Below are 13,499 nucleotides of genomic sequence, written 5' to 3'. Positions count from 1 at the left end.
AGCAGAGTCAAAGAAGATGAGGGGGTAAAAGGTAATTTAGGTTTCCTGTAATCTTCCTTTTTCTTTGAGGGCATTGAGTTCCTGCTAAGTAAGCTCTACCATAAGTAGTGCCAACATGAAGCATTTTTTCAGATACCTAGATGTAAAGATTTAACTCTAAGGTTTGTTTTGGGAGAAGACGGGGGAGGGTAGGGGGCGAATGCTCCAAAACTGTATGGATACAGCTTGGCAAAAGTCTCAAGACCAACTAACCATGATATGCAGTCATACAAAGCTACTAAAAATATCCATACAGTCACACAACTATATATAGCACACAAAAATCAAAACCATACACATGCTGTGCTTTTCTTAAGTAACTCATCACATTCTCCTGTACAAAAACACTGAATCCCTTGAACTTCACCAAAGAATCTATTTCCATAAGACACATTAAAATTACAGATTGCTCTAATTCAGTATGTCATTAACTAACGTTGTTGTGGCTGGATTACAAACCTATTGTCACCCCTACATGTGATACACTGGATATCAGTTGGATGTTTGGCTCTGTGCCTGGTTACAGCATGGGAGACCCAAACCTTCAAAGCTGGCCTTGTGTCCTTCTTCCCTCCGGAGAGGGTTTCTCCTTGTCCTTACACGGCTCTGCTGTGTTCTTATTATAGGAACAGAATACTTAAAACCTAGTGCAAAGACAATAAATCTCTCCCAGCAAGGACAGAGTAGACATGAACTAATCTGGCAACATTTTTCCTGAAGTCCATTAAGGTTAAACTCACATCTTCCTGCACTTAGATTATGTAATGTATATGCATTGCTTATGTAACGCACATGCATGCAAGAAACCTTTTCCTTCTTGTTTTGGTAACTGCACACTCAGTCTTGGGTCGAACATGCATCACCCTGCCCAAGCTGATTTCCGTTCCACTAATATTCTAAATGACTATCTTATAGCAAACCACTTCTTGGATTTTCTATTTTCACATACAATAAGACAGCAAAAAGAATAATTGTTTTCCTTTTCAAGTAAATCAGCTGAAGTTACATGTAATTTAATAGGGATGTTTCTTTAACCAAGATGCACAACAAAAATTTGATTCTTAAACTTGCTCAGAATTATAGGAAGTCTACTTGTAGAGACTACAAAAAGCTGGGTTTATATTTTAACGAAACGTTTTAAAAATACTCAAGCATTCACAAAGAAAGATTCTACACTAGGTTTCATAGGAAAAAACACACATATGAAAGCAGAGAATTTACTTTCACTCTGATTAGATTTTCAAATATCCGAGAGAATACCCCAAAAACCCCACCACACCAAAACTCCCAATACATCACCTTTTTTGCTTCTTCTGGATGCATAAGAAAGCTGATGCTAGGGACACTTGCACTATTATTACATACTGTTAAACATTACCATTATAATTTCTCATTCATATCTACATTAATTCAGGTAATGAAAGAATCTATCCCTTGGTGATTAACGCTTTGTTTTAAAAAGGTATGCACAAGTGCTCAGGTACTGTGTTTGGCAGGGGATATTTAAGACATTAGTATGCTTTTCCAAAAGCTTAACTACCAAAACATACCAAATTCACAGCATTACAAATACTGGTTTGAATATTGTCCCAAAAAAGATAAAGGGGAATGGTAGAGTACCCTGAAGACTTTTTTCCAGACAGTGCCAGTCAGATATGACACAATCTTATTCTATGGACACCTTTCAAATAAGGCTGAAAAATAGAATTCCAATTAAATTGATAATTTTGTTAAAAACTAATAACTTAAGCTAATAATTATAACAAGCCACCACAGAAAATTTTCCTCCCTGTCAAGCTATAGTCTCTCATTTTATATACATGTTCTTGATTTAGAAGCATATGCACAACCTGTGCATGTACAGTAAAGCAGAGTATTATCAACTGAAAATAAGACTTCTTTGAGAGGTTTGCTTTAGTTTTCTTATAAACTATTAAGTGCTTGAAATTTTACACTATTCTCTTTACCCGGAAAGCTCCCAATATGCTTTATCTTTCTGTTGTAGCGATGATAATTGCTAACTATAATATAGCTATCCATGTAAAATTATCTTCGTTAACATAAAGAGTATTAACTTCAGTCAGTTTGCTGCAGGGAGCACAACCTTCAAAAGTTTGATAACTATCTCAGCTAACTAAATTTTCATACCATAACAAACCAAACAATTGGTTTACTGATGCATTCAGCAAACAGGATTTACGAAATTCCCTCAGTCAGGTTTTTCCATTGCCTTAAATCTCTATCTGTTCAACTTCCAGGATCTGCTTTAGCTTTCTAAACTCCTGCAAATCCAGCTCTATTACAGTGCCAGAGGGATTTATACGTTGTTTTGCTTTTATAAACTAGAGGCTGAGGACAAGCAATGTTATACACCTCTGAGAAAGCAACCCAGTCTGGCACACCAGTGACCGTGAATCAGAAGTGGGTAGATTTATCGACAGACACCAGAAACCTTCTCAGAGTACATGGAGCTACAGTCATTCACCCACCCCCACCACCTCGAGGGAACTCAAAGCTCCACACCACCAGTCCCACAGCACTCACCATGGGGCAGGGTACAAGTCAAGCGTTTGAACCCAAAAAGCAGCTCTGGATTCTCCCAACTTCCATCAGCTGCCTGACTTCCTGCTACCACTGCGCAGGGACCTCTGCTCAACTCTGCCAAGGACATCTATCAGGATATCAAGTCCCTCTCCAAATCATTACTGAACTGCAGAAATTAGTCTCTTGAGTTCTGGATCAAAGTACCAGAAAGTCCTCTGCCCTACTACGTGCTCCCATTCTTCTGCTTCTGTTTTCCTTTCCCCAACAAAGAGTCAGCAGTCCTCAGCCAAAAATCAGCTCCCATTTAACTAAGATGTTCGCAAAAAAGAAACGGAAGCTACTAGCAATGCTTGGATTTTGTGAAGGTAGCAAACATTAATGGTGTAATGTGTCTCCAAATAGCCAATTTTAGTTTGGTTGGGGCTTTTTTGTGGGGTTTTGTTGTTGTTGTTGTTTGGTTGGGTTTTGTTGGTTTTTGGTTTTGGTTTGTGGTTTGTGGTTTTTGGTTGGTTGGGTTTTGGTTTTGTTTGTTTGGTGGGTTTTTTTGGTTTGTTTTTTTTGGGGGGGGGGGGGGGGGGAGATATAGAAGTAAATAAAAGAACAAGGACAAGTTAAATGCACACATTAGTCCAGAAACATAGAATACGAAGTACACTCATACCAATGTTTTGCCAATTAAGTAGTAAATCCACCAACTGTACAGTAATTAACTGTAGCATCTAGCCCACAAGATTTAGACTTTCCCCCCTTAAAATAAACAGAAAAACTGATGCACATGCATACACAAACAACATGTTCCTAGCTCTTTATAGAGTTACAGAGGACCAGGTTCTAGTCTGAAAGCAAGCTCCATGGGAAGCAAGATGATGGGCACACAAATGTGCCGAATCTGACCAACATGGTGTAGGTATCACATATCTCATGGGGGGCACAGTGAAAGCAATGGTTTTTATTTGCTCTTCCTACTGAAAACAATGTTTCTTCTCTGCAATATTTTAGGAACATTGTCACTATTCCTTTCTGCACAGAATCAATGATTGATTTTTGTTTGTAGTTTGGGGTTTTTTTTTGTTTGGGGGGTGGGGGCATGGGTTTTTTGTTTGTTTTAAATTCAGAGCAGTCACACACATGCTCTGACTCACCACTGTGGGAGCCATGTACCCCTCATTACAAAATATTCTTGGACCAACAGGAGAACTGCATGGCAGCCCTTATTTAGGGCCACAGGAAAGAGTAGTTAAACTACACTTAAATTAACTAAAAGCACAGTGCACAGAGAATAATTCTTTTTCCATTGCTTATCCAATTTATACTTTTCCCATTCCATACATTTGCCTAAGTACTGTGATTACAACATCCAAACTGTTGCATGCAGTTTAACACTAAGAAATCATAAACATGGAACACAGAATATTAACCATCACTACAGAAAACAGTACAATGATTATAAAAGTGTGTTGACCTCTCAACTTGCAGCTATTTAGTCATGGACTCTACAAGCATTTTATTGTTGCTTTATAACATTCCAAACAGTTTAGGTTAGAGATGTTTTGTTTCTCAGCCCTGCCTTTGCAAGAAGAGTGCTGAAAGTGTGCAGCCAGTCTCAGACTACAGACCAGCAGCAGAGTATGTTACAGTTCCCTGCTGTGCTTAACACACTGATGTGAGAAGTGTAAGAGAACAAGGACAAAGCTTTGCCTCTCCAGCTCTAACAGTTCTGGAGTGCCCTGGGTAACAGCCAGGACAGCAGGGCTTTTATTTAGCTAGACCAGCCTAGAACCTAGAGTACCAACCGTCTAGAGTTACCATGAGATGGTGTCCTTTCTAAGAAAGTGAAATGAACTATCACATTTTAATCCAGAGCCAAAACAGTGCAGAAGAGCAATTTGATAGCAAGGAACAAATAAGTGCTGCTTCCAAAATTGATTAGGTGAAGAATTACAATTGTAACAGTTGTCTTGGGTGGTTTTGGTTTTTTGTTTTTTTTTTTTTTGGGGGGGGGGGCGCTTGTTGGGTTTTGGGGGGTTGTTTGTTGGTTTGGGGTTTTTTTTTATTGTTGTTGGGGGGTTTTGTTAGGGTTTTTTTGGTTTTATGTTGGGTTTTTTTGTGGGGGAGGCAGGGTGCAGCACAGAAAACAGGCAGAGACATTCTGGCATTAGAAATGTGTCTTATTACACACACTAAAATCTGCCAGTTCAGATGGGATGCTTTCAGCTTTCTGAAGGGTTTTGAAAGAGACACCATTTTGATTAAAACCCAAGGGAAAGTTGAAGTCGTAAGAGCAGAAGGAACAGCTCCTCCTCAGAACAGTGAAAAAACAAAGATCCTGTTGTTCCTAAGTGCTCTGATCCCAGGTCATGTTAGCTTTTTGTGGCATTAGGCAGCGGCTGCTTAAAAACTGTCTTTCTCCAGTCCAGGGGACAAAAACACAGCAGTGTAGATCATTACTTTTCTGACAACGCTAAAAAACCTAGGGTACAGTTGAGCTGTTAATAAAGCCTGCAAAAGCCATTTTCTCACACCCCACATACTCTTCTGGTGTGTCTTCAAGGCACAGTTATTCCTTTTTAATCATTTATTACCTGTTAGCAGCAATTCGTCAAAAGATTCCCAGCCTCTCTTCCTTTGCTGTGTAGGAGGTAGATATCACCCAGTCTTTTAGCTTTCTCCCTCAATTCCTGCAGAAAAATCTCACCCTCCAATCCTCAAGTCACAAGTGTCCCTCTCTGCTCGGGGATCGTCACCACCTATCTTTTGTCTGCTTGCCCAGCATATTTGATTGTCTCTCAAGGTAGAGCTGAATGCAGTCTTTTATGCCTGCCTCCTTAGGGCTTGCAGACGCACTGCTCAGCCAACCGGGAAGGTTTCTAGGCTTCTCTTCTCCTTGGTGGAAAGGAAGTTGTTCCTTAACACTTGCTTAAGGAAGTATTACTGAAGCTTATGATCCTTTTGGATCTTCACATTCGCTTTTACAGATTTTCATCAGTAAACCAAGCACAGATCTGTGACCTTCCACCAGTCTCTCCCACACTAGAATTTCAAGTGCAATAATTGTCACATTTTGTTTCAATAGGATTTTTACTGCTTCCAAATTTAAACCAAGTATGAGTTGCAAATTGCATCTAACCTAGGGCAGACAACTTACTCCAGGGCTTAATACTTTATTTGACCCTAGTTTGGCTTTATATCAGGATCTACAAGACCAATCAGGCAGGTAGCTTCAAAGAAGCTTCAGACATTAGCTTTTTAGGCCTTTTCCTTAGAAATTGTTCCTCTAAGAACAAACACAATACAAGCGTTAGTCAGAGGAAGAACAACAAGGCAACTGTTTCCATAACCTTTTCCTTTTCTTCCAAATAGGAATGCAAGATTCAAGGACCTGCAAGTCGTCTGTATACAGCAGTGACCTTGTCTAAGAAGCATTACACATCAGGCAGTAACAAAGGTACTACAAGGCAGAATACCAATGTGCACAAACAGCTTAGTATGTGCAATACTCAGTTTATCCTCTTCAGAAATTCTGACCTCCTACAAACAAAGTCAAGAACAAACACAGACTGCACCTATAATAAACATGCCTATAAGCAGCAATAGTTATACTTTGCATTTACAGTAAACTCTCTAATGGATTTCGATACACAGCACTTAAAGGTCTGAAAGCTTGGGATCTTCTTGTTCCGTTCTTTGCTCAGCATCTGGAAGGGCTATAGCAAATCTTTCCTCTACACATTTTTGACCCTTTTGCCAAAATTCATACTTAGTATCTTATGCACTGTGACAGATGAAGCTGCTGCTTCACCTCTGTTCATACACCATCCCTAAAACTCATGACATTATTAACCTCTGTTTTTCAGCATCTAATAGATGTCACCAGAAAAACAGTTTTAATAAATGCGTCCTGGAACATTCAGTTTGGAGCAAAGGTACCATATGTGAAAGGGAAAAATAATGATAAGTGATAAATGGGATAAAGATTTTAGGGAAATTTTATTGTATTTAATTAATCTACCATTTTTACTAAGTTGCTTTCAAGTGAAATGGCTTTTTACCGACTCCTTTCGAAAAGGTTAGAAGGGTATTCCCTAAGCTACAATCATTAGCATATAGATGTCTCTAAGTGTTAATTTCTGTTTTCACTGAATGAATGTAATTTAAAATGAGGCCCTTTCAAATCAGTTAACTTTGGCCATTTGAGAAAGATAAGAAAAACAGACTCAAGCATGAACCCCAGCAAAACCTGCTTCTTAAGGATAAATATATGCCACTATTTAAGAGTCTCCATTGCCACATGCTGCAAATGATAGATTTCAGGAAAATTATGGGAAAGGATGGGTGCTGGGATTAAAGTTCTACCAGTAGGTGATAGAATCCGTTAATAGGGTTAACAATAACAAAAAAGAAGGTTATTTTTATACTTCAGTTTTTTAAAAGAGTTGAAAACCAGCCTAGAAATTAGAGTTGTGGCAATTAGTTTTATACCTACAGCAAAACTCGTTAAATTTCTTCTTTTCCAGTTTAATGCAACAAAGGAAGAATAAATGAGGAACTGATGCAGCTCCTAAATTAATGAATGGTATACCAACTATCATCCTCAGCTGGATCAGGCTCAGGAGTGTTTTGAAGTTTTCATTTTAAAATTACTTAATACAGGTTCAGTATGATGCACTATAAACCTCTGACACAGCTGTCCATCCAGGCACACCCCATTCCCTAAGAAAAGATGGTTTCTCATCAGCAGATCTCCAGCATGTATATACTCTATAACATAGTTAATAAAGAGAGAGAATATTTATAATTAAACAAGTCTCATCCTCCATCATAAAATCATATCCTCATCAGATCATAGCTTTCCCAAAATTACATTTTTCCTAGAGTGATCATTTCTTGCTTGAATATCTTTTAACTCATGGGAGACAAAACAAACAAACAAACAACTTCAATCTTTGAGAACATGTTTTCTCAAGAGAAATATGAAATTTGGGAAAGCGAGTTGTCCTGACCTACACAGAAATTCCACCTCTTCTGGCAAAGCTACAAGTGTTTTGATTATATTTAGCTCGCATATTCCGAAATGATCATTGCCATATTTTGGCAAAGTCCTCAGAAAGTACATTTGCTCTGAACATACCAGGATCTGGGGAAGTCAGACCTCAGCCACACTGTTTTCTTGGCAGCAGGAAATCCCCAATATGGCAGGTACTAGAAAAGAAACCAAGACGACCATTCTTTCTTTTTACCCATACAAGATATCATTATATTAGGGAAGGCAACAGCACAGTGATCAGAAAGTCAAAAAAGAGAGCCAGTAAGAGGAGAGACTGATGCCTTGTCAGTCCTCTTTCCATAAACAGAAAGTAACGGCAGCCAGCATATGGAGTCAGATAGATGAAAGTTGAAGGGATAGAAAGTCAGACCATGAATACATCACACATATTAAAAATATGAACTAAAAAAAAAACCCAACCAAAACTCAGGTTCTACATTATTGTTCATCAACAGAGATTAATGGTATTTTTCTTCTAAGTCACTGGCTTTTTGCCACTTTTACAAGTTGCTCCATTAAGTCCAGTTCATACTGTAGGACATACTAGATGGATTGACCAAGAAAGAAGTCAGTATTGTTCCTTACATACAAGCTTTCTCTTGTTCCCTACTTAATAATCAAAATCAACCAATTATACTGAAATAGCATTTAGTTTGCAAAATCAGCATTCAACAGGGAGAAAACACTCCATTAAACAAGCACTGACAATTACACGTGTCCAGCCTACTTTGAGTTCAAATGAAGCTGTCTTCCTGAGAAAGGTAATGCCAGTGCAAGCTTTCTCTCCAAATACTCTAGTCAATGTCTTAGCCATGCTAGAGATCAGCTCTCCTCTTTTGGCTTTCCCTCTCCTCTACCAACAGTCAAAAGGCAGGCCAACTGATGGCAGCTGTAGTACGGGTAAAGGTCTATTTGGACTTGGACTAAGACCAGCAACATGGTATATGAAATAAATTGAACAGATGGTAAGAACATTCAGCTTTGATATTCTTTTTTACCTCACTTTACTGCATCAGACTTTCTTGAAACATGCAGATCATGTAAACCCTGAGAATTAGCTTTATAGTCTTCAAATAAACATACATACGTTTTCCAACCTAGCGTTGCAACAGCAAATATATAAACAGACCAACTGCTAGCTGGTATTGCTATGAATTTTTGCTAATAAATCCAGCTTGTTTAAATAAGGTACTCCAGTCTCTGCTCTTAGATATGGACTGGCCACAGAGTGAGGGATTTCCCACCCATACAGATTTCCTGAATTTATACTACCTATGAACATTACCTACACTGCATATTGGTTTCAACAACACTATCCTGTTAATAAGAAGCATTTACACGTAAAAGGCTGAGTGGAAGTTAAGGAATCCCCTTGCACAGTTACAAGCATATCTATGCAACCCTTTGTCCAGTACTTTAAACAAACTCTAATTTAGACTTTTAGTTTCCAATCTGGAAGACACTCAGGAAAAGTATGATATACTATTGACTTATTTAAATCCCTGACATTCTAGTTTGCTTTTTAATTTTTTTCTACATATAGTTCCCATACAGTTTCAAAAAAAGTTTAATAGCTAGATTTCTTCACATCAACTCTCCCATAACAAAAACCTAGGCACGTTTTTAGGAGAGCTGTAAATAAAAAATGCCATCATATTTTGTATTTTTTGCAAGGCTCTTCATGTTAGCAGAATCCTTGTGCTCTGTTCTTGGTGTGTATGAAACGCACAGTCTTTAGAAATGCAGATAATGAAAAAAAGAGCCACTAGGGAAACAAAGTAATAACATTAGCTAATGCCACACAGTAATGTTTATTTAACAAATCTGTGTTGCATGCCTGACATTTCCCCTGGCATCAATTTATTTTGTTTTGCTTTTCTCTGATAGCAGCACAAATGCATTTAAAATGTAAACTTATTTTACACCTACCAAAGTGTATACACAATGTAATAAAAACATATACATCTTTTTTAATATCTTATGGGAATACAGACTGGAGATGTGCAGAAAGCCCAACAGCCAAAGTAAATGATCTAGATTATGGAAAATGTTCATTTTTAGCTTTCCCAATAGCTACTAAAACTGCAATTGTCAGTGCACTGTACATCACTGCATTATGTTATTTATAAAGTGCCACAATGTGACAAAATGATGCTATCCATCAGGATCCAATCTTAACTGAAAGTGGCAGGGGAAGTGGAGTGGATGGAAAGATATCTTTGCAGTCCATTCAAACTGGCAGTTTGGAATAGTTACAAATAGCAATTTTCAGAAGTTTAATCTACTGGTCATTTGTAAAAGCGTACACAAACGATTCTATGAACCAAATTAGAAAAAAAAAGTTTCTACTTTCAAACTTCTCTGTAAGCAAGCTATCTCTTTCTCCACTTTCCTTCCAGCTAAAGATCATACCGTTTCATTCATGCAACTCTTGCTTTCTTCGTCAGAGTCCTAAATTTGTCAGTCTCTCTGTTCAGGATCAGTACCTTTCTTCACTTAGAAAGCCAGCCCAGCCAGCCATCTCCAAGAAATCCTCTTTAATTTCCCCTTCCTTTGTTGTCTAGCAGGCTCTTATCTTTGCTGCCTCACTGGACTTTTTCAGAACAATGAAGTCCCAAACTTTACATCTTCTCTTCTAATATATTCAAGTTATGTCAGACACCATCAAGGACAACATCAGACCAGGCAGGATGACATCTCTCACGTATAGCCCCATGCTACTTTCATTTAAAATAAAAAAAAACCACAGAAAATTAGTCTCATTAAACTCAAAGTAACGGGAAAGAATAACCTAAAGCATGCACATGCAATGATTAGTACAAAACTTGTGACCACCATTCCAAAAACATCAGCAGAGGTCAGAAAACTAAACAGTATTAAAAACCATGAAGGAGGGAAAATGAGAAAAACGGACCACCACCAAAAAAAAAAAATCAAAATATTATGTGACTTTGTAATTCCAAATACACGCAGATCTTTAAGTGCAGCTCTGATAACCTTATTAAAGGGAAGTAGATGGTTCAGAAAAGCAAAGAAGAATCACGAGGAATATAGAAAACGTCCAAGACAGAGACAGTTCAACTCTTCAACTAGTCTCTTTCCCAGCAAAGGAGAGTTATGCCCATACCTATAAAGTAACAATGCTGTAAAGGTGAGGACAAGTCACCTGCTTGCTACTACTTGTTGCTTATAAACATCTGGTGCATGTATCAAGCAGTGCATTTAAAAACCCACAAAGAACTTCCATAACAAGAGTGCAAATCTTTGCCTGCAAGGTGGAAGTCAATAGTGCAAGTAGAATAAAAACAGAGCTGAAAATAGTTCATGGTCCAGGAATGACTAATTAAGAACAGACAAAATGCAGCCTACTGTGAGGTAGTTCTGTAATGACAAACTGGTTGCAGAAGTATGCACAACAGGGAGGGTCCCTCCATATAGCTCCTGTTTCCTATTCCCGCTACCAGCATTTACAATTTACCACTAGTAGGAAGAGAATATTGAGTTCACCTGACTTCAAGTTGATTTGGAGACATTTCCAAAAATCATAAAGAGCATTTCCCCATTCCATCCAGCATTTTGGGGATGAGGGGAAGAGAAATCCTTACCCTTCAATAGATATTCCTAGAGACAAAAAGTACTTGTCTTTTCAAATTGTTTAATCTCATTTCTTCAGTGCCCCATTGTGCTTTCTCCACCTCTCATACAGAAGCAGTCAGCCTGCATTTCCACCTCTGGCATTCATTAGCAGTTTTCCAGGTGCAGGAATTTAGGGCAGAAGGTTCCACAGGAGAGAGGATACATCAAAATTATTCTTTGACCCAACAGAAATTACAGCCTTCAACTAATCTGCATGGGCCCGTACCTCCAGTTACAAATGGAAGTATTCAGGAATTGAAGAATTAAAGTAAGATGACTAGAAAAGAAGGTTTAACAAGGAGCTGCAGACATATAGGTAGTTTTGACTAGATTATGAAATGCATACTGCAAGGTTTATGTTTTGTTAAACTACCCTTAAGGAAAAGGCCTGAATATAAAAGCTGTTTTATACCATGGGATTCTTACTGCTATTGCTGCCACAGCAGAATCTGGAAGGATACACTACGATATGCTGCCATATGGTCACATTTGCTCAGTTGCCCAGCTCCATCCATTTCCTTCTCCAATACAAGAACAGCTTGTGTTGTGCAAAAAAACCCCAAACCATTAAGTGAGAAGACATTCTTCTAGGTACAATGCATCATTTAAAAATGTGTTACCCCAGATACAAACATCATTGTTTCCTTATTTGACTGATAACTCCTTTACCTGGCATAAAATCAGAATGTGAATGCTTACCCAAAGAAATAATGTTTTACATCACAAAAAACATTTTTAAATTCTGTATGCAATAATAGTCACAGCTGAATTCCATTAATGTACTAATAGCACACCAATATATTTGGTATACTGCTATTCACTGTTAGTATATACACAGTACACAGGTTATACTTAAGAATAGTTCCTGCTGGGTATCAGTAGCCTAACACTTAAACAAGTTTTATGCAATCATTTTGAGCCTGCCATCTTAAAGAGTTCAGCTAATGTTCAATAAAAAGCAAACAACTGAAAACACACTTCCTTATCTGACCCCAGTGCATCACACCAGCACAATTCTTTTCCAACTATCACCAGGATCAACACTGAGTAAATTGGCAGATATCTCAATTACGAAGTGAAAGACACTAGTGTCGGGCACCTACATCTCTGGTACTTTCTTCCACGGTTTTATGTACTCTTGCCTTCTGTTACCTCTGCAGAAAACTCTAATCTTGTTCAATCAGCAGAGAAAAACTGAAAGTCTTACACAAGTAAGAATTTTATTCGCTATATTTATCGGCTTGATATAATGAGCTCTTTCTTTCTTCTAAACATGCTTTTTTCCAGCACAAACATTGTGCAGTGTGGAAGTATTTATGCTGGACTAACATGTTACTGGTTGTAGCCTACATTGCTTTCTTTCTCTTCTTCAGCGCCAGTGTTGCTCATTGTCACACAGCCTCACTCTAGTCCTTTCTCTGCCACAACTGTTTTTCCTAAACTGTTAGTTGCCCTTGTCTCGGTCTGTTATTGGCTCTATTCCAAGTTCAAAAGCATTAAAAGTTACAGGCAAGACTTCCTATTGGAAGTCCACTGTGTAATCATTGTATGATTTTGCAAGTATCAGCTGTAGAGAATGCGCCAAAGCCACTACTCCAAGACTCGCTTTTCCTTGGGTTTCTATTGTGTAAAGAATCTTCTAGGCATAAAGAAATCCTTTGGTTTGGATGCATAAGGTGCTTTTTAAATATGGTTCATCACCTAAAAAAATTTTATTTTTATACATTCATATTGGGGGGTGTTTCCCTGCCCCTGCTTATGGCAAAGATACCAGAATGCATTAAAAAACTTAAAACTGAGGCAGGAGTCCAATTCAATACACAGGGAAGTTGTAATGCCCTGGGACTGAGAAAACTGCTGCTGATACACTTAATTTATATAAGAAATTTACTCTCACTCCTCTTCTCACTACCCACAAACAACATACACATATATTACCAGAGAGATGAAAATCTGTATGATACCACTAATTAGAAATAAAAGACTTACTTTGCACAAGCAGATTCTCCTTTACCAGATGGTTTCCACTAATATTCACTAATAAAAAGCCTGTTTGAGGAGCTTATGTTCAGTTAGATTGGAAGAGGCCAGGAACAGCCCAACTATGTCAGCAGTTAATTTCATTAGAAAGACTCCGTGTCAGTTCTGTCTGGGAACTCTGTAGCTTTTACAACTTCCTTTATTCTGTGCAGATTTCATTTCTGCAGTGCAACACACCTGACAACCTTTCTGTAAC

This window comes from Falco peregrinus, chromosome 8 (genome assembly GCF_023634155.1).
Source record: "Falco peregrinus isolate bFalPer1 chromosome 8, bFalPer1.pri, whole genome shotgun sequence".
Lineage (NCBI taxonomy): Eukaryota > Metazoa > Chordata > Aves > Falconiformes > Falconidae > Falco > Falco peregrinus.
Note: the sequence above shows the minus strand (reverse complement) of the source record.